Genomic DNA, 19339 nt, shown 5'->3' with positions numbered 1-19339 from the left:
GGGGGGCGCGTGTGCCTCCCCTTGCAGGGGCCGCGCAGCCGGAGCCAGGATGCCCGTTCTGGCCAAAGCCCTCGCAGTCGCACGGGAACCGGCGCCAGGCTGCACGGCTGCGGAAGGGGAACCCCACCGCGTGTCACGCGCCGCGCTAATGTAAGCGGTACCTGAACTTTGCGTAATAAATTTTTCATAACAACAAATCTTCATTAAAATTTTATTCTATTAACATTCTGAAATCAAACCAAGGCGCTGAGTGCATAATGACTGAAACGCACACTACACAGCAACTTACTAAATGCCAGTTTTATCATATTGTTAATTAACAGAAACCATTAATGCATTCACAGATCATTTAGAAGCATTAGCGGTGACCTAAGAAAAATTGCATGTACGTGTGATACACTTACGTCCGCAGTTTTTGCACCTGAATTTTCTACACAGGAGGGCCCAAAGTTTGTACCTGACTCAGCTTCTCTCCCTTGGAGACGTCGTGTCTCAACGAGCACATTTTTTGTCAGCGGCTCGAGAATTAATGCAGGGAGCTGAAATATGAGATACCGAAGGAGAAAGTTATCTCGGACACCGTGGGCTTTTTCGTCAGTATTTAACTCCAGCTCCCCGGTAGCGCGGGGAGCAGACCCACCCGTGCTCCTCACAGCTTCTCACTGCTCCTTTCGGTTCAGGTACGGATTTCCCAGCTCCCTAATGAGTCAGTGGTACAAAACCGATGGGAGTGCAGCTGGGCGGGGGAAGCGTGGCGTAAACTAACAGATTTCTTTTTGCTACCAAAGAAGAAAACCCCAAATGCTTGTAAAATCCAATTACTCTGTCTACAACCAGAATGGGAACCTCACGGTTCAAGCGAACGCTTCTGTCCGTTGGTTAGCGAGACCTGCAGCACACAGAGCCAGCGACAAATCTGAATGCTCATTTCTGTCCCCAAAACGAGCGCCCTGCAGCCCTGCAGCCGTGCCACGAGGCCAGCCAGAACCTTCATCACCGCTCTGGCTCCGCTTGCCACCTCTCCTACAGCCAAGGGGTGCAGACCTCCCCGGGGGAGCCAGCGGTGGACCCCGGCCCCCTGCCCCTGCCTCAGCCCCACGTGGCAGAGGACAAGGACAAGCGGAGCAGCAGCGAGCGGCCGTGGGAAGGCAGGTCTTGGCAGCAAGGCGGGGACAAAGGCCATCGCTCCCCGGGTGCCGGCTAACCCGGTTAGGCTCCCCCGTCAGAAATGAAAGCTGCTCCTAACGCGCCTGCGGTAGCTGTTGCCCGCCAAGCGCCAAGTCCTGCCATCTTTATCTGTTTGCCTACAGGCGTCAAATACTCTCTGCCTGTCAATTCTCCCACAGTTTATTACCAAATTTCTAAAATATTACATTTTTTATTATATCCAAATTCACTTTATTGCATTTGACAATACAGATAATCACATACCATATGCTCTAATGTTTTGAAACCAATGCATGTTGACAGCAGTTTTTATTCATGATGCATAATTCTATCCAGGGCTAACAAAGGCGGCGCAGCACCGAGCCTGGTGTTACGGTTTTGGGGGGGGGGGGTGTGATCCTTTTTTCCATTTCCTTTTCTTCATTTTAACAACAGATTTACAATACTGGGAGGAAAAATGCCTTGCTTTCAGTAGAAATAGGAAATTGGCTGAAAAGATGGGCTTATCAAAGAGATGTCTTCAAAATATTAATAACAGGTGGGGGTTGGTTATTATAATTACTTGCATTTGAAACTTGCTGCTAATGGGGTTAGGGAAGCATGACGGCTCATCCGCGAGCAAGCAGAGGCTGGGGCGGCACGGTGGGCACGAGGCTGGACCCCCGCTCCCGCACACCTTCCTACCTGGCTGCGGGCGCTCGTCTCTGAAACCAGCTCCTCTTCCCGAGGGAGACGGTGGGAAGGGAAACGTGCACACGCCTGGCGTGTCCTGGGACGGCCACGGGAGGGTCCCCACACGAAGGAGACGGCTGGGCAAGCGCTACCTAAAAGACTTTGAAAGCCACGGGTTCTCTGAAACAACACATCAACAGGGCAAAGCCCTACAGCCTTCGTTTAAACCCCACTGATCCGAACAAGATGTGAAATTAAACATATGTTTACGAGCTTTCCCCAACGGGGTCCTCCATTCCCATCGCTTCTTCCTGCCCTGCCTTGAATCAATGCTCATGAAAACCTCGAGCTGTAAGCCGAGCTGAAGCGATGGGCTGCAGAAGTCCCTTGTCCTCCCCCTGCCCGTGCACATCCCCACCTCCCCGAGCAGCCGAGCTGAAGGGCCATCAAGACGGAGCAAACGCGCGGTTCCTCGTTAAGCTGCTGGGAAAGGAAAAACCCAAGCGACCCCCAACTCCCAACCACAGCGTTCAGGCAATAGATTCAACAACTTGAAAGATGGCAACGCTGCGCGAACCAAACAGGATGCTATGTCTAAATTAAGCTGTAATGACCTGCTCTGAGGTCTTTATTAGCCAGGTAATGATCATTTAAGAGGAGGTTACTATCTTGAGCCAAGGGCACCTAATACCATTACTGAACTTGTTAAAACCTGCCAAGCAAGTCATTATTTCCAACATTATTTCTTTTTCTCTTAACACAGTTTTCTACCTTTCCCCTTGTGGTGCTCGGCCATAAATCACGGGAGGTGGCGATCGCACAGACTTGGTTGCCCTTCCCTGGGAGGCTGAACTTAGCTCCCGCTTACCACGAGCAGGCTGAATACAAGACAAACACCCTACAAGAATAAAAAGCACGCCTTGAAAAACTCCGGCCTTAAAAGGCCTGCGGAGACAGGCCACAGCACAGCAGAAGCACGTAGCGGGCAGTGGTCTTCACAGCCCGGTGGCCTCAAAGAGCCGGTGGGCCTTTGGAAGTCGCTGGCAGCTGGCAGCTGCAGATGCCGCTTGGCGCTGCACGCTATTCACACGCTGCACGGACCGCTGGCATTTTGGCTGTGAGAAGAGGAGTTTAAACAACACCCCAGCCCTTACAGATTTCGGGACTGGCGAGAAAAACCGCAGCTTCCGAGCCCGCGTGGGAGCTTGGGGCGAGCTCACCTGGGGACAGCCTGCCCGGCGAGAGGACGCTGCTCGGACCTACCGCTTCCCTGAGCCGAGAGGCTGTGGCGAGGCCAGGGGCAGATCTACTGCTGACTTTGAGAAGGTCAAGACGTTGAGATGTTTTCCTACTTGCCCCAGTTATGCCCCCCAGGAAAATAATACTTACTCCCCTCCATCCCCCTTGCCCATCTTCAGTCCTACAGAGGCTCACATAAGGAAGAGGAAAAAGAAGAAAAAGAAAAAACCCGAAGCAAGCACGCAGCTGCTCTACGACTTTGCAAAAATCTTCACCGCGCGCTTGCACGCATCTCGATCTGCTCGCCAGGCGCAAAGCCGGGTCCCGCAGGCTGATCTCTGCCGTCTGCAGAGGTGGTGGATCTGCCCCAGGAACCGTCCCCGGCTCTGCGGTCTCTGCAGAGGGAGGGAGAGGATCCGGCGCCCGGATCCTGGCGACCCTGGCTGGAAAGGAGTTGAGGCGGCTGCATTTTACAGTAACCCAGCGTGGACAATATTATGAATGACACCAGCAAGCTGCCAGCTCAGGAACTCATTACTGTCAAGGTACAACATGGCTGGCTGCCAGGCCCCCAGCTTTCACACTCGCTATGCCAGAACATCCACACACAATTTAATTGCATTATAATTTCAAAAGTGCTTTTCAAACTGGAAAAAGGCATTCACTGATTAACCAGCGAAGAGCAAAATTGTTTATGAAATTGAATACAAAAAGCTACAGAAATGTAATTGGGTCGTTCTAGCACCTAATTTTCAAGCCATTTTCCCACTTATTTAATCACGAGATACAAAAGGAACTAGTGAATTGACTTCATACTAATTAGATTACTCCCCGCGATACTCCAGGCCTATATTCCAACTGGTTGATAGTGCTGCTTTAAAATAAAACAAAAAATGTAGCAACAGCTTGTCTGGGGCCATAACGCATTTGTTTCCCATCAACCCTCTCTTACCGGAGGGCCATAAAATCCAGGCCAAATTCCCCTAACCTGCTGTAGCTAGTCACCCAGAAACCGCTTAACTTTCCCGGAAAGGAACGAGACATGTTTGCCAAACGATTGTGGCTGCTCCCTGGTGCACGGCCAAGTCGGGGGCGACAGCCCGGGGCTCCCCGCCACGCCGAGCGTCGCCAGCCGCCCCGGGCAGGCGAGCCAGCATCCCGGGGCTAACCCTGCGAGCAGAGAGCGCTCGCAGCTGAAATCAGAAGCAAGCGGAGACCTCGCAGATGATGGAGTAGGAAAGGCTGCCCGAGCTGGCTGGGATACGCCGTCCTCCCCGGGGACGGACGCGCCGGTTCCCCGAGCAGGGAGGAGCCGGGGAAGGTGGCTCGGCTCTCGCTGCCAGGCTGCTCCCACTGAGGGGTGCAGGAAAACCCCAATACGCAGAGCTGAACTGTGGGTCTGCCCAAGGGGGAGAACGTCCCTCCCAAAGCCGTCACAGAACTTCCGCCAAGAATATCTAAGCCGTTTCAAAAATGCGGCGCAAGGTCATCTCTTGATAGAAAACAGTAAATTTGCCGGCAGCAAAGCAAGGGAGCGATGGGGGAAGCCGTGCATAAAGACTGGTTTTGCACCCTATTTCCTCTCCCCCCCACCCACGCAACGAGCACCCTGGGCGGCAGGAGCCCAGCCGGACGGCTCCGCGCTGCCCAGCCCTGCCTGCTCCCTCCAGAAGCCAGGGAGAAGCCGGCCCCAGCAAAAGGAGTCGGGGCGAGGCGGGGGCCGACAGACTCGTGCACAAACCGCTCTGTGCATCGGCTTCACGGTCGCCGCTCGGGGACAGCCACACACCCCTGAGGAGGTTAACAGGAGTTGCAGACACTTTATTTTGTTTAAATCAAGTCAATAAATTAACAGGAACATTTTACTGAGCCTGCGGTTTACTCGAGACCGGTATTTTGAAGATACATACGTGCACACGCACGCTCCTTGTCCGTGTACGCTTGCAGAAGTTTCTTTAAAGCTGCCCAAGACCCGCTCCGCACCTGATACAATCTGCTCGCAGCTTTTTCACTAATTTTAAATTTTATTAGGTGCAACATAATTGATTATATAATCAAATGTAGAATGTACATTATCAAGATATTGTAGCACTTCACAGGCCATTTAATCAGCATATCTGGGACTGTGCCAAAATGAATTAGCTTGCATTAAATTTCAAGTACATATTATTGGTTGTATTTGTCTCCATGTTTAAGCAGGCACTTGCTCTTACAAAAGAAATCTGAAATGCTTCAATTATAGAAATAGATTATTAAAAAAATGGAAGTACGCTTTCCCAGAGTTGTTTCTTCTGCAAAAAAGAGCCCAGAAAAGCTCACTCCCTTCCAAAAAAATCACTGTGACTGACCACGGGAGCAGAAGTTTTTAGTATTATCGACTTTGCAAAAGTAGAGCATAAAACCGTGAAGTGCCCTTGTATCTTGAGGACGCAGTTAGCAAATACCGCGAAAACAGAGACTGGTGACGGCACGAGGAACGGGATGGTTTGTGTGTCAGCACAGAATGGTTCTGCTTGTGGTGAAAGAAGAGAAACCCAGAGCCCCCACAGTGCTGCAAGCGTGCCGTGACCTTGTGAAGGGCTTTGCACCCCCCCATCCACACACCCAGCGGGACACACCGGAGCCCCACTACCCTCAGCGTGCCTTCGAGGGAGGAAGATGCTATCATCCCCCTCCTCGCCCCTCAGAAATGGAGCTGAACAGAGCTCGCGCAGATGGAGATCCCCACCCTCGTGCCCCCGCGAGACCCTTCGGCTGGGCTCCGCGCAGCACGGGGGCCGACCGTCCTCAACAGCGCGCACGAGCCACGTGCCTCCACGTGTACCGCAGCACCCGAAAGCGTGCGCAGCAGCTCCTCTTCTTCCTCCCCGCCGTGCCCCGGCCGGGTGTGCGAGGAGAGCCCTTCCCGCTGCGCTGGCCTTGCTCCAGCCGCGGTGGGAAGGGCCCTTCCTGGGGTCAGGCGGAGGGGGGACGATGGGCGCCCGCCTGTGATGGGGGCATTTGCCGGTGCCCCACGGGAAGGCCAGGAGGGACAGAACCCCAGCTTGCCCCCATCAAGGCCCATTTGTGCCACATGTCAGCAATGGCTCAACTTCAGGCTCTTTCACCAGATAACCTGCCACCAAAACGCTCCGGTAAATCAGTGTTCCCTGCTGTGGATACACCCCGGGTTCGGTGATGGGGCCACGGTTCACCAGTGCCCCGGTAAGCCAGCGCCTGCCGAGCACGGCAGCCCCTGCTCGGTTCCTGGGTCCCTCCAGACAAAAAAAGGGATTTGCAAAGACAGGGATTTCTGCTTGATTACAGCAAGCGGAAGAGAAGTACGAGGCAGCTCCGTGGCGAAGGAACGAAGCCAAAACCCGCCACCAGCACTACTCCTCTCCAACGCACCAGCCAAACCCAGAAACGTCTCCTTGCTCCTGCCTCCGAAATTTAATTACCACCGCCAGAGAGTTCAGGGGTGCAGCAGCTGCCAGAAGCGCCCCGAGAGAAACGACGTGTCTACAGAATTGACTGCACAGGGGGAGATTTTTCAAGCGGCTGAGAGGCTGCGCTCAAGGTGACTCCTGCCTACCTGGTTAGCGCAGCAGCATCGTGACAGCCCAGGGCTGGGGGGGGCAGACCCACCGTGCCAGGCGGCCGTCCCCCCCGAAACGCCGTCATCTCACATGCTGCCCCGGGCTTGCCGGCCGGCCGGTCCCCGCTTCCAGTGGAGGTTACAAAGACCTCCCTCCCAAACTGCAGAGGATGTAGCGCAAAGCAAAGGACGCTTTACTGGGAACACGCAGGCGTCTTTCCTCTCATTAACACACAAGCATCAGCTAAGATAAATGGGAAGGCAAAAGGCCACGCTTTACCACGGGCGCGCTCCGAAAGCGGGCTGCGGCGATGCTGCTGGCAGCTGTCGCTGCAATCCCCAGGCAGAGCACCCAGCCGGGGCTGCGCTCCGGCCGAGCCATCCCGCTCCCCACTGGTCCTGCACCGGGGGGACAGGAGAGCCAACGCGAGACTGGTACGGCCCCAACACCACAGCCTCTAACAGCTCCTCCCAGCCGCCGCGGAACCGCCAACACAAAGCTCTCGTGAACGAGCACGCGAGGGCACGTTTCTACAGGCTGCGTTTCCGCGGAGGGACCCTCGCTGCAAAAAGTCCCCAATCTTCATCAATCTGTTTTTCACAGCTGTGGTCTCCCTGTTGTGTTTGCATCTCACCTCCAGGACAAACCCTGCATGCAAAAACCGATGAAATACTCGACGGCGCACTTTCTTACAGGTCTGCAGTCTGCATGGACCTTCTACCCACCCTGGGCTGCATCCCAGCCCTGGCTGGGAAGGAGAACGTGGGCTCTCCCTTGCCCTGCTGACTCTGTAGATCATAATGTGAAGGAATAAAGAACTAGGCACCGAACAACAAAAAACTATTCAAGGAATTGAAATAAATACTGACTGGGGTCAAGGGAAATACCAGCAAAAATGAGAAGCTTAGCCTCAGGTTAAAATAATACCTTTGAGCTGTGCAGTATGACCCCTCCAGGCTATAGCTTCAGGCAGCACACAACATTCTTGGACATTATTAATATCCTTGGCCAGGACACCATCCCTGCTGCTCATGCACCGTATCAGTATTTGCCTAAGCAAACAACATATACTACTGTGAGAAAGAGTGTCTGGCTATGACAGATGCTTTGAATATATGCACCATTTGTTCCTCTGGATACACATGTAAAGAGCAAAGTATTTGCTGAGCTATTCCTGGAAACCAGCTCCCACCAGCAAGGAGAGGTCAGCACGCTGCAGGCTGGCCGAGGGGCTGCGAGACAGCCGCAAGCGTCCCTGCAAATGCTGAAGCACCCAGGTTTTCCCCCTGTGGGCATGGGTTAAGAACAACAACAAAGTTCAGCCCCCTCTGGTGTGCCGTGCCCAGGAAAGCTCTGATCAGAAGAAACAGAGGAGAGGGGGAAATCGCCCTTTTTTAATATAAGCTCAAAGTCTGCTTTTTTGTTCAAGACCACAGGCAAAGAGAGATAACATCAATTCCTTCAGTACATAAATGCTTATCAGAGCGAACAGGTTCAGGTTTAGCATGCACTTCAAGCAAATGATGAATTACATTAAGATAATCACTTTCTTACATATATATTTAGAGTTGGTATATGGGGGAAAAGCCCTCATCAATTACATTAACGCCATTTAGAAATTCATGTCAGCTTCTACTTGACAACTTGAGAATCGCCTGTAGATTTAACTGATAGGGGCTTGTCCCAAAGGCACCTTTAACGTATCGCAAAGCGCCGAGCGGCTGTGCAGAGGGTGGCTTTCCTCCCCGGCTGTCAGCGAGCGCACCGAGTGACGTTTCATTGCTCTGCCGTGCCGAAAGCACAGGCATCTCTGTGGGGCGACAATCTGTCGAGAGCCGAGACGCACGTAAATACGATTGAATCGGTGGCATGAGCAGTGTCTGCAGAGCAGGCAGGGTTGCTCCTCAGGACTCACATGAACAATGCTCACCTGTTTACTCCTCCGAGCGCCGGCAACCCTATTTTTCCCTTTTCTTTTCCCCCGGCAATGTCTGTATCAAAAGGAGACAGAATTTTCTGAAAGACCCTGCGGTCAATTTGCAGGGCCCTTTATCGCAGAAAGCCAGGCTTTGATTTCAATGGCACTACATTTTTTTTTTAAAAGCACTATATAAAGAAGAAATCTTCAATCACTGTATATAGACTCTTCCCTTTCCCAGTAAGCCAGATGCAACCTGCTGTGGAAACGCCCAGGTTGGAAGCGGAAGGCAAGCGAGCAAAGGGTTGGTAACAGGCACCTTACATCTTTAGGAAAACAAAGGCCATGTAATAAGGCCCTCCAAAAGAATTGACAAATAAATAAAAATATTACGTACCACATGCACTCACAGAATTAAAGCCCTGCCCGGCCCCTGAGGCTGCAAAGTGTACTCTTCTGCCAAGCCAACGCAGCCTAAACACAACTTCCCTCTCATATGTTTTGGGGGTTTTGTTGGTTTTGTTTGTTTGTTTGTTTTAAGAACGCTACAAACCAAAGGATACTTCTGGAAGCATCTGCCGCCGCATGCGCCTGAGAGTCCTCTCGGGCTCCCCTAACCAGAGGCAGAGCAGTGCCCGCGGAGCGCTGCCCGAGTCTCTGTACTCATCACAACTTGGTGCGATGCCTTCGCCGGCGCCCGTTCCCGCCTCGCCGTGGGGACTCCCCTCCCCGGGCCAGCAGCCCTCAGGGCCCTTCCAGCTCCTCCGGTGGTCTCCCAGGTCCGCTGCCTGTCGGCCTCGCAGGACCCCTCCCGCACGCCCCAAAGGGGTCTTCAGAAGAGCTCGCGCTCTCCGCCCCCTCCCTCTGGGCTGGCAGGTATTTCTGCAAGCTCTCTACGCACCCGACCCACTGCTCAGCCCTCGCTGCTGCTGGAGGAGGGTATATGATGCCTTGCAAGGGGGTTCCCCCAATTAGCATTATCTAACGCAGCGCAGGATGCCAGCCACGTAGTGCTGGTGGCCGTCGCAGCGTCTCTCCCTTAACACCACGGACGCTCTGAGCCCCAGCATCCATCCAAAGCTCCCCACCCCTCTTCTGAAACAGGGCACGCAGCTTCGTCTTTACAGTAATAGTTCCACATAGTCAGGAGTCATCCGATTTTGCATATGTCCGGGGGCAAAAGCTGACAGTGGCCATTAAAATATATACATACACATTTTTACTATGGCATATATATTTTTTTACGGCAGACACACTTACCCTGACGCCTGTTCACACGGAAAACCCAAGGCCAGTACCGAGACACTAAGGAAAGCTCGGTTCATACACACAGAGCAGAACTGGTTTTATGTCTCTGCTCATCCTCTTCTGTCTTCCCTGCTCACCGTCTCCGCACAGACGGGAAATTGCATCTCGGAGGAACCGAGCGTGAGGCTTCAGGCCACGGCGGGTGCAGTCACGGTATGAGCAGCGACCACGCACGTCCGACCAGCTTGCAATCACACTCCGGTGACCTGACACAAGCCCAACGCCATCATCTTTGCCTAACCCGATCCGCGCTCTATTAAATTGTGGATGCTTTCTGCTTTTTCAGCTGTCTGTCTCACAGAAAGAGCATGGACAGGGCAAGTACACATCGCTTCAGCCTTGCTGGAGAAGAGGAGCTAATCCATTTACTGGAATCGTTTGTTGGTATTACCAACCTCCTGTTGAAGTGACCAGAGTAAACCTAACATATCTTAATAATTTTTTCCACTGTTGGAAGCCAGGCATAAAAAAAAGCCAAGAGCGTATTTTGGGAGCATGGTTGGAAAGATCCCATTGTTCTTTGCCGCATCAATAAAAGCAGTTTTGCTGTTTGATAGTATAAAGTGTTCAAGAACCAGATGCAACAAAGGAGCAGAATCACCCTGGGAAAGAAAACTTTTAATAGGGACCACACAGAGCCGAACAGCTCTATAAAAGGGATCTGCTGGTAATGGAAAAGGAAAACAAGACTCACACAGGCACGTTGCAGGCACAAAATCCAGACCCCTTTGCTAATAATCACGTCTATAATTTCAGTATGCTTTCTAACGTTCCTCAGGTACGGTGCACGCTTTACCTCCTCTGCAGCTGCTTTTCGAGACCATGCACTGATAGACAAGGTGAAAAACAGGTATTTTCTTTGCCGAGCATCAGATGTCAAATAACCAGGATTTTGTCATCACTGGGTGCCTTAATGCCGGCTTCTAACCCCCCCGATAGCCCGCTCAGGGTAGCCACAGCCAAGTCATTCCCTGCCGCGGATGGTTCCCCTGAAGCCTGCTCCCCTCCGTCTCCCCCTGCCCCGATTCAAGCACAAGCGCCTTCCTGCGGATGCTGCTCTGCTGAGCCCGGGATGCCGGGGAAGCGCGCGCCGGAGGACGGGCCAGCCGAACACCCACGGCCTGATGGGTTTCTGCCAAGGCTCCCCTGAGAAGCGTGGGCCACGCTGCTTTTTCATCTGCCACCTTCAGAGGTGACCTTCTCCAGCAGCCTCCCTCCTGTTCGAATTCATCCAAGCCCAGTTCCCAGGTGCATACGCCCAGCAGCGCTTTATTAAAAGCTGCCTTCTCCTCCTTGCGTTTTTGGTGACATTGTTTTATGGATTTCCCCACGCGCTCAACCTTTGTTCAAACCGTTGGGGAAAACGCTGAAATCTTTATGCTTAAAAACAAAAGCGCCACGAACAGCAGTCACAGGCAAAGGAAAAGGTGAACTAATTATACACACCAGAGCGTTCCCTGAAGCATTTTCACAGCCTGGGTGCTACCGGCCCAGACCTCAAGCTACCGCCTGCTGCATTTCCCCCCAGCCGCACTCGTACCCAGCCCACCAGACTCCGTTCTCGCCCCCAGCGAGAGCACACAGATGCCGCCCATTAGCAGCCAAACCCACGCAGATCAAGTGTGCTTCTCCGGCGTGGGCAAGGCTCTCGACCTGAAGATGTGCCTGAAACCAGAAAGGTGCGGGGGGGAGGCACTCCCGGTACCGTCGCGCCGGCAGAGCAGTTCAAATTAGAATACCCTTTGCTTCCTGGCTTTCAAAACAGACAAAGAAATTGCCTTTGGAGAAGCGGTGTTTATGCGATGACCTTTTCCTATTGTGTCTGCAGGCACTCGAGAACAAAGCTGTGGCAGAATCTCACCGCGACTTCTGGGCGATGGGAAACGCGGCCATTTAATCGCTGCTGTGGAAGTTGGAGAGTAGGTTCAGGGTTTGAGGGTTTTTTCAGTGGCGTTATTTTGCTGGGATATTCAACCAGCGCTGAGGACTGGAAACCCACCGCAACAGCTCAGCCTGACATTCCGCCCGAGTCTCACACAGTTCCCAGCAACTGGCTCAGAGCGGTTGGGGCACTCGGAGTTTTTCGGTGCCGCTCTCGGACTTCTTGGCTAGTTCAAATCACATTTTGTAAAGGGGAAAATCATCTACAGGGTGCAGGGATCTGCACGCACTCACAGGGAATAGTAACTGCTCACGGTGCAGCTCAAGCACAGAGAAACGCACTGGCCAGGTTTCAGGCAAACAATTCCCCTCTGCAGATTTACACTTGCTCAAGGATTTACTGTGTCAGAGCAGGGCGCTGCCAGGACAAGGGCTTCTGCAGACCAAGTCCTGGCCACTTCCAGCTCCTGGGCTGCAGCTGAAAAGCGCAGCTCCTGCTGCTGCCTCCGCAGCACGCAGCCACCGAGCTGCGAGAGCCCCGGCTCCAAACTCCCCTCTCCTCCACCAACCTACAGTCGTACTTCAACCTCAGAGATAACAAGGAAACTTTTGGGGCACAGCGTATGCAAAAGCTGCCTCTCTTACTAACAAAGTAAAGGCTGGCCGTTCCCAGAAGACTATCCAGTGACGTGGGAGCGGGGGGAGCCCCGGAGGAGCCCGTCCCCATCCCCGTCCTGGTCCTCGGGGGAGGACGAGAGTTGAATGACGGGAGGATGGAGCTGCCAGTCCCCCACCTTGTTCATCCACTCACCCCCCACGCGACCTTGGGCAAATTCCTGCGCTGCAGGACCTTCATCTCCCGACCCAGAAAGGGAGGGGTGCTATTTGTAAAGCGATCGGCATGAAAGGACCTACAGTACATACGGAGGGAAAAAAAGAAAACCCAACAAACTAAGAAAAGCCTCGCAGCTCTGCGAGGCACAGTACAAAAGCCTTGTTGCCAGTCAATGGCAATTGAACAGACTATTTATAGCTGAGGATCATTAACTGTATTAAAAAAGTTTGATGTTCTCTAACAATCTATGTCATTTTAAAACGCTGGCCTTCCCCCTGACGGCCGGCTGATAACTGGAGCGGCAGTGCTGAATAGAGGTAATTATACGCTAGTTCAATAGGCTGAGCCCGCAACTGCGCCGAGCCCCGCTCTGAATGCAAGCGTGTCCTTTCCCCAGGGCTCTTATTTAAATATTATGCCAGCTCCCACAGCCTACCGCGGGAAGAATACTGCTATGTATGCTCTCATAAAACTGCATAATTATGAATAATGCCTTGGTTTTTAACAAAATAAATCACCACACACCAAAAAAGTGCTTATTCCAACCTAGTGCTGGAAGAGATTAAAATGCCAAGTGAAGTGAAGCATTCCTCTTCTGAACACTGACGCTCACCGTTATTTATTTAATTCTGTTGGCCAGACCAGCTACCTTGGCTGCGGAGTAAGGGCAGGCTGGCAGGACCACCGAAACACCTGGAGCCCACCACCGTTAGAGGGAGGACCTGGACCAGAGGTGCTGAGCATCCCCCAGAACAGTTCCTGGGCTCCTCCGGCGTCAACCCCCAGACGCGCTACTCCAGCCCCGATCAAGACGTTAACAACGAGGCGCGCTTGATTCTCACCCAGCTCAAAGTTTATCAGCTTGTAAGAACGAACGCGAAACCACAGATAACGTGTTGCCGATTGTTATCGCCAAGAATATAAAGCTCTCGTGATATGATACATTGAACATATGGTTTTAAAGACTTCATGTTTTGATCCACTACACGATGCCACTGCCGTTTCAGCCTGGTAAGACCGACATCCGCCTGACACCATGTTTCATCCATCCTAGGATGCACACTTCATCCTTTGCCAGAGAGCGCAGGACTCAGAAATGCCGCAGCCACCACGGCGGTTTCTGCACGGCTACCGCTCCAGCCAGGCGCGCTCAAGGCAGGCCGTGAAAATCATCTCCTTCGATGGGCTGCGTGGCCAAGGGAACTGCTATTAAAAAAGCTATTGATTGTTTTGACTATTTCAACATCTCCCGAGCCCAGCTGATGCTATCTCCGTCCTGCCAGACCCCACCTAATCCCATGAGCCGCCCCCAGCCTCGTCAATCCAAACGCCCGGCGAGGCTGCAGGAACGCACCGACCCGGCACAGCCGGCGGCACCGACTCCCCGCCAGCCCTCGCCACGGCGCTCCCTCGCTAGAAAAGGGAATGTTTCACCATCGCCACCGTTAGCTCGAATCCAGCCGAATCTGATGGCGATCGGAAGCAGTTACCGTCCGAACGCTGGCTGGCAGCTGGTGTGAAATACAGGCCACGAAGCCGGGTTTTAAATGGGTGTCACACACATCACAGGCAGGGAAGTAATTGGCAACCTCGCCAGAAGCTGGAGGAAAGGAGCTGGAGACCGAATGGGCAGGAAGGCTGTTTAATGAGAGCACACGGATCCTTACAGCCGAGTTACCCTCTCCTCCGCAGGGAGGGCAGGTCGCAGCGAAGGCGGGACGTTGCTGGAGGCTCGCTGCCTGGCTGCGCTCCGTCTGCGAGGAGGATGAAAAGAGGTCTTTGGTCTCTTGGCTGTCAGTCTAGTATCCTTCACTGGTACTAATTTTCCTGCATCGTTTTGGAAGATGAAAGGCAGAGGCCAATGGTCCTTTGCTTTCGATGGAAATCACCTCTTCCACCTAAGCATCGCATTGCTTCTCCTCATCTAACACAGTCTGGCACCTGCACACTGTTAAAACCCCTTAAGGAGCTCCAGGCAGCTGACAAAAGGCAAGCGCATCGCTACCAGTCACGTAGCACAGCCGGTCGAACCGAGGCACGGAGCTGCGAGGAGGTTTGCCACCGAGTGAGCCGGCAGCAAAGCCGAAGCCAGGCCCTCGCGCGAGCTCCCTCTGGGCTGGCTGATGCAGGAGCTCAGCAGGGATGAGGGCACGAGGGACTTGGCACAAGCCATCACACAGTAACTCATTAACTGGCTGCATTCTGACTTCAAAATGTCCGAACTTGGCCACCAGGAACTCGCAGCGCGTGTACAGGTGGGCCACAAAAAAATTTGGAAACCACCAGCACCGCTGAGCTCAGAAGCAAACTCCCCGCAAACTAAGCCCAAGACCCGCTGGTTTCGGCACCATCCCAGCCCGGGGTCTGATGTGCTCTTTTGCCGAGCAGTTCTGTATTTTCTCGGTTCTGTATTTTCTCAGCGACAGGCCAGACACACCGGTAACGCTCCGCGAAGCCGTACATTTACTCTGAGAGCGGCAAGTCTAATTACCCTGCCAAGCCCCTCTGCGTTTTTAAGCACCTTCCCTTTAAACTCTCGCTAATAAGGGCTCTCCTTCCAAATACTCCATGCAGCTCTTGTTTCTCGAGTTGCCATCGCTACAGAGCACTGTTTACGGGTCCCTCCAGCCTGGTTCAGCTTCGTTAGTGCCCGGCTCCCCGCGGAGAGGAGGGAGCCGGGGTCCGGAGAGCGCTGGTCCCGGCGGGGAAGGGGCACGCCGGCGTCTGCGGTCCTGCCCGAGTTGCGAAAGCGCCTTCAACCCCGGCCGAGGGCTTCGCCAAGCCCCACGCCTGCTCCGAGGGGTTTTTGCAACATGTTCCATGGTAGATCCTCCCGTCTTTGCTTCCCGTGCAGAGAAAGTTTCCGATCCATCATTGTGGCTGGCCTGGGGCTCCTGCCTCACCACACTGCTCTCTCCAGATAAACACGGTGCTTTTTAAAATTATCTTTTGCCCACAAGCGAGACACACACAAAAGCAGCCTTTCTGCTAGTCAATAATGGAAACTTTCAATAGATCAGGAGCAGAGATATTTTCAGCATGTTTCGAATCAAGTTCAGAAAGACAGCTAGGGAAAGAGGGGAAAACATTCAGATATTTGAAGATTTTCTGGCATTTTGGTAATTTTTCCATCTTCAGTGCAAGAATAAAAGGTTTGGGTTTTTTAAAAATAAATCGCAGCTCGAGGTTCTGTATTTTTTTTTCTCCCCAAAAAACTTTCCCCCAAAGAAGAATTAAATCTGACCACAAAACGTAGGGAGGTTGCTGTTACCTGTTATTTGGAGGTCAGTACTTGCTTCATTTCCACACATGGACCAAATACATCTACCCTGGCTATCCGGGTCCTCTAACTGGAAAGAACTCAAGACTCTCAGAAAAAAAAAGAAAAAAATAATGTAAATGAATGCAAAAACGTAAAGTGAATTAAACAGGCAGCCGGGGTGTGCAAATGCTGCTGCCACCTACTCGCGGCGAGCAGAACGGCTCCGCACGGCGCAGGCCTCCCGAAACCGGGCACACGTGCTCCCGCCAGCGCCGAGCAGGGCCGGGACCCGCGGCAGCGCAGGGGACGGGCAGCAAAGGCAGAGAACGGAGGGGTTGCTCTGCCGGGCGGCTCCGTCCCGTCCCCGCAGCCGAATCATCCTCTCCGGGCTCCCGATCCGGCCGTGCAGGGACCACGGGGGTCGGGGAAAACCCCGTCCGCTTGTTCGCTGGCAGCGATGCCCCGCGCCCCACCCAAGTCTCCCACTCGGTGCTACAAGTCTAAGCCTTTGCAGGAGATAATGGGACGCTCAAGGCCAACACTAGCAATGCCTGTCTCTCAACTAATCAGCAGGCAATTAGCTGGAAGAATTCGGGATGAAGCTTCAGACGAAGAGTAAACCTTCAGCCACTAAATTCCATCCTCAAATAATGAGACTTTACTTTAATTTCACAGTGATAATATTGCACAGCATTCCCTCCCCTTATTTACCTCCAGGAAGTAACATTAGCATTAAAAAAAAAAATAAAATAAAAAAAAGAATCCAGTAACCAGCTTTCACCTATTCCTATATATCATTCACCATTTAATTTGAGAATTAAGCTCTGTTAATGGACGCAAACTATCATTTTGAGCACGCAGGCAGTGTTAATATTTGAATAAGCTAACAACAACAACAAAACGCAGAGAACTAATACATGCATGGTCATTCTTTCTAACAGGAAGGATTCAGTTTTAATTTTCACAGAATATTAAAACAAATTTTAATTAGATTGTACTAGTGCCTCCCTAATAAATGCTTGCAAGGGGAACTTCATTGTGCAGAAATACGCTCCGCAGTAGAAGAGAAAAACTTGCCAGTTAAGTAGCTTAATCATTGAAGAGCTTTGAGGTGGCTCCTTTTTTTTTTTCATTGTAGCCTTCTCACACTTTGCAAAGAGGTTGTCAGAGATGTTTAGTCATAATCATTTCTCTGGAAAATGAAAAGTGAGCTTGACAAACAGGAGTGAGATCAGAAAAGAAAAGAGAAGAAAAAAACCCGTCAATATGTGAAAGACATCCTGTTCCTTCCCAGTGACCCAAAACGCCAAGGTTTGCTACTTTAAAAAATAAAAAAGGGAACAATCTCCAAGGAACAGCTTGTACGCGGTGGAGACCAGCGCTGCCTCCATTGTGTTTTTCTTTAACAGCTAATGAAACTGCTCGTGCACTTTTGCTCTGAAGGAGAATTTCAAAACAAAACAAGAAAAGCGAAGAAGGTTAAATATGTAGATATAGCATCACCCTTACGTAAGCCCGCATCTGTCATGAAGGTCAGAGCTCCAACGGCAGCGATGCTCAACGCTGCGCGAGACGATCAGCTCAGCCGCACAGAACATCGCTCCAAGACATCTCCTCCTTGTTTCACCCTGATGAACTTACGGATACGACTGGCTCATCCCTCCCTCCCTCCTTCCCGGGGTGTCTTGCAGCTTTTACTAAAGCCAAAGGCAAGCGCGCAACTCGGCACATCCCAAAACCAGAAGCCACCTACAACCGTTTGATTTCTCGCCCTGACAGAGGCTGCAGTCCTGAGTTAAGCCCCTCCGGGTACTGCCCCGCTGAGCTCTCTGCCCTCCGGGGCCCGAACCCCTTCTGCTGCCAGGACGAGCCGGTTCCCGGCGCAGGGACGCCCGGGGGGAGCCAGCCCCGCGTGGGCAGAGCGTTACTGAACCGCGCCTGGGAAAACGGAGACCCCCTCCAACCTCCCTTCTGCATCATAAAGGATAATCGGGAAAACAGTTTAAAAATAATCTCTATTTTTAAGCGTTCTAATTCTAATTAACAAAATCTCACCAGGACTGGGGCGGGGGGAAGCAATTATACAAAATCCTGTGTTGACACAGTCCTGTGATTACAGGTGTAGTTATCGCACACACGCAGTGACTAGAATTCTCTCCTCTCCTGTGCATCCCCTCCCAAAGCAAGACCTTGAAGCTACATAACAATGGGGAGTTAGGGCGAAAACCAAAATTATTTTGCCAACTACACTCACACAGCCGCTCCTCTAATCTTGCTTCTGCTGACCGAAGCTGCCAAAGGACAACCTGAGCAGCACGAGGCATTGCCCCCTCCAAACCCAGCCGGTGCAGTTGCCCGTTCCCCTCCCAGGCTTGGGCAGGCAACGTGCGACGTCCGCACGCTGCAGAGCACAAGGGCGAAGGAAGGGGGAGGCCGGTCCTGTGCTGAACAACGGGATAAAGAATGTATCGACACACACCAGGGAGGATGGAGATCCGGGACGCAGAGCTCCAGCTCCAAAGAGCAGTTTTTGAGATACGTGGTGTAAGAGGGTCTCTTCTCCCCTCCGCAAGCCGTCCGTGAGGCACAGCTTCGCACACTCACCCAGGGCAGGTGTGGGGACTTCACTCCTGTCGCTGCTGCACATCTCCATCCTGGTATTGCGCAAGGCTCGGTACGTGTCCCAGCCTCTCAGGCCCTGCACAGGATGCAGGATTACTTAATCCTTGTGGTTCTTCTGAGAATGAAGGCGTCTTCACATGTAAGTGTCCTAAGTTTAACACTTAAGTTTTCAAACGCAATTAAGAAAAGCTACGAAAACTGCCAACTGACTTGGCAAACAGACCGAAGCGATGAGGAGAAGGACCCGGCCCTTGGCCTGCTGAAAAACAGGTCCCTTTTCAGCGCCTCGAGTTGAGCATCCTAAAAAATCACAGGCGACTGCTGGAAACCCTTGGCCGCCAGCTGCTCCGAGGCGGGAGCTGCCAGCGCGGTGGCTGCCTGCGCCGGAGAGGGCTGCTCCCCCCGCCCGCCCTGCGGCCATGCCAGCCGACGCCGGGGCGGCAGGCTGTCAGCAGCAGGGACAACAGCTCCGCAGGACGGGACCAAAGCCACGAGACAGCCCCAAGCTTCCGCGTTTACCTCTGGTTAAAATAAAATAACTCTGCAGCCCCTCTGACACACGGGTCTTTTGGTGGCAGAACCAGCCGTGGCAGCGCCGGCCCCGACCGCCGCCTTCTCTCCCCGATGCCGGCACGGGGGAGAGCGTGCCGGACCTGCGCCACGATCAGAGGGACCCGGCCAGAACCGGGACCCGATTCTGGCATGTGCCAAAGTTGGCCGTGGGTGACACAGCACAACAGCAGGTCCAGCTCTACGGGTGGGGTACAGGCTGCCCTAAATAAAGTGCATCCCCCCCTCCATCATACGTGCTGCTGCACTTGTGACCACTGGCCTTTTTCATATATTTTTCTTCCTTT

At 52.8% G+C, this 19339-nt stretch overlaps 1 protein-coding gene across 13 annotated transcripts in view; it reads right to left on the bottom strand.

The window, feature by feature from the left end:
- The window catches only part of MSI2 (musashi RNA binding protein 2), a 264564-nt gene that overhangs the window by 70408 nt on the left and 174817 nt on the right, over window positions 1-19339 (bottom strand). The window lies entirely within an intron of this gene.

The sequence above is a fragment of the Mycteria americana genome, chromosome 15 (assembly GCF_035582795.1).
Source record: "Mycteria americana isolate JAX WOST 10 ecotype Jacksonville Zoo and Gardens chromosome 15, USCA_MyAme_1.0, whole genome shotgun sequence".
In the NCBI taxonomy this organism is placed as follows: Eukaryota; Metazoa; Chordata; class Aves; order Ciconiiformes; family Ciconiidae; genus Mycteria; species Mycteria americana.
This window is presented reverse-complemented; position numbering and strand designations above follow the sequence as displayed.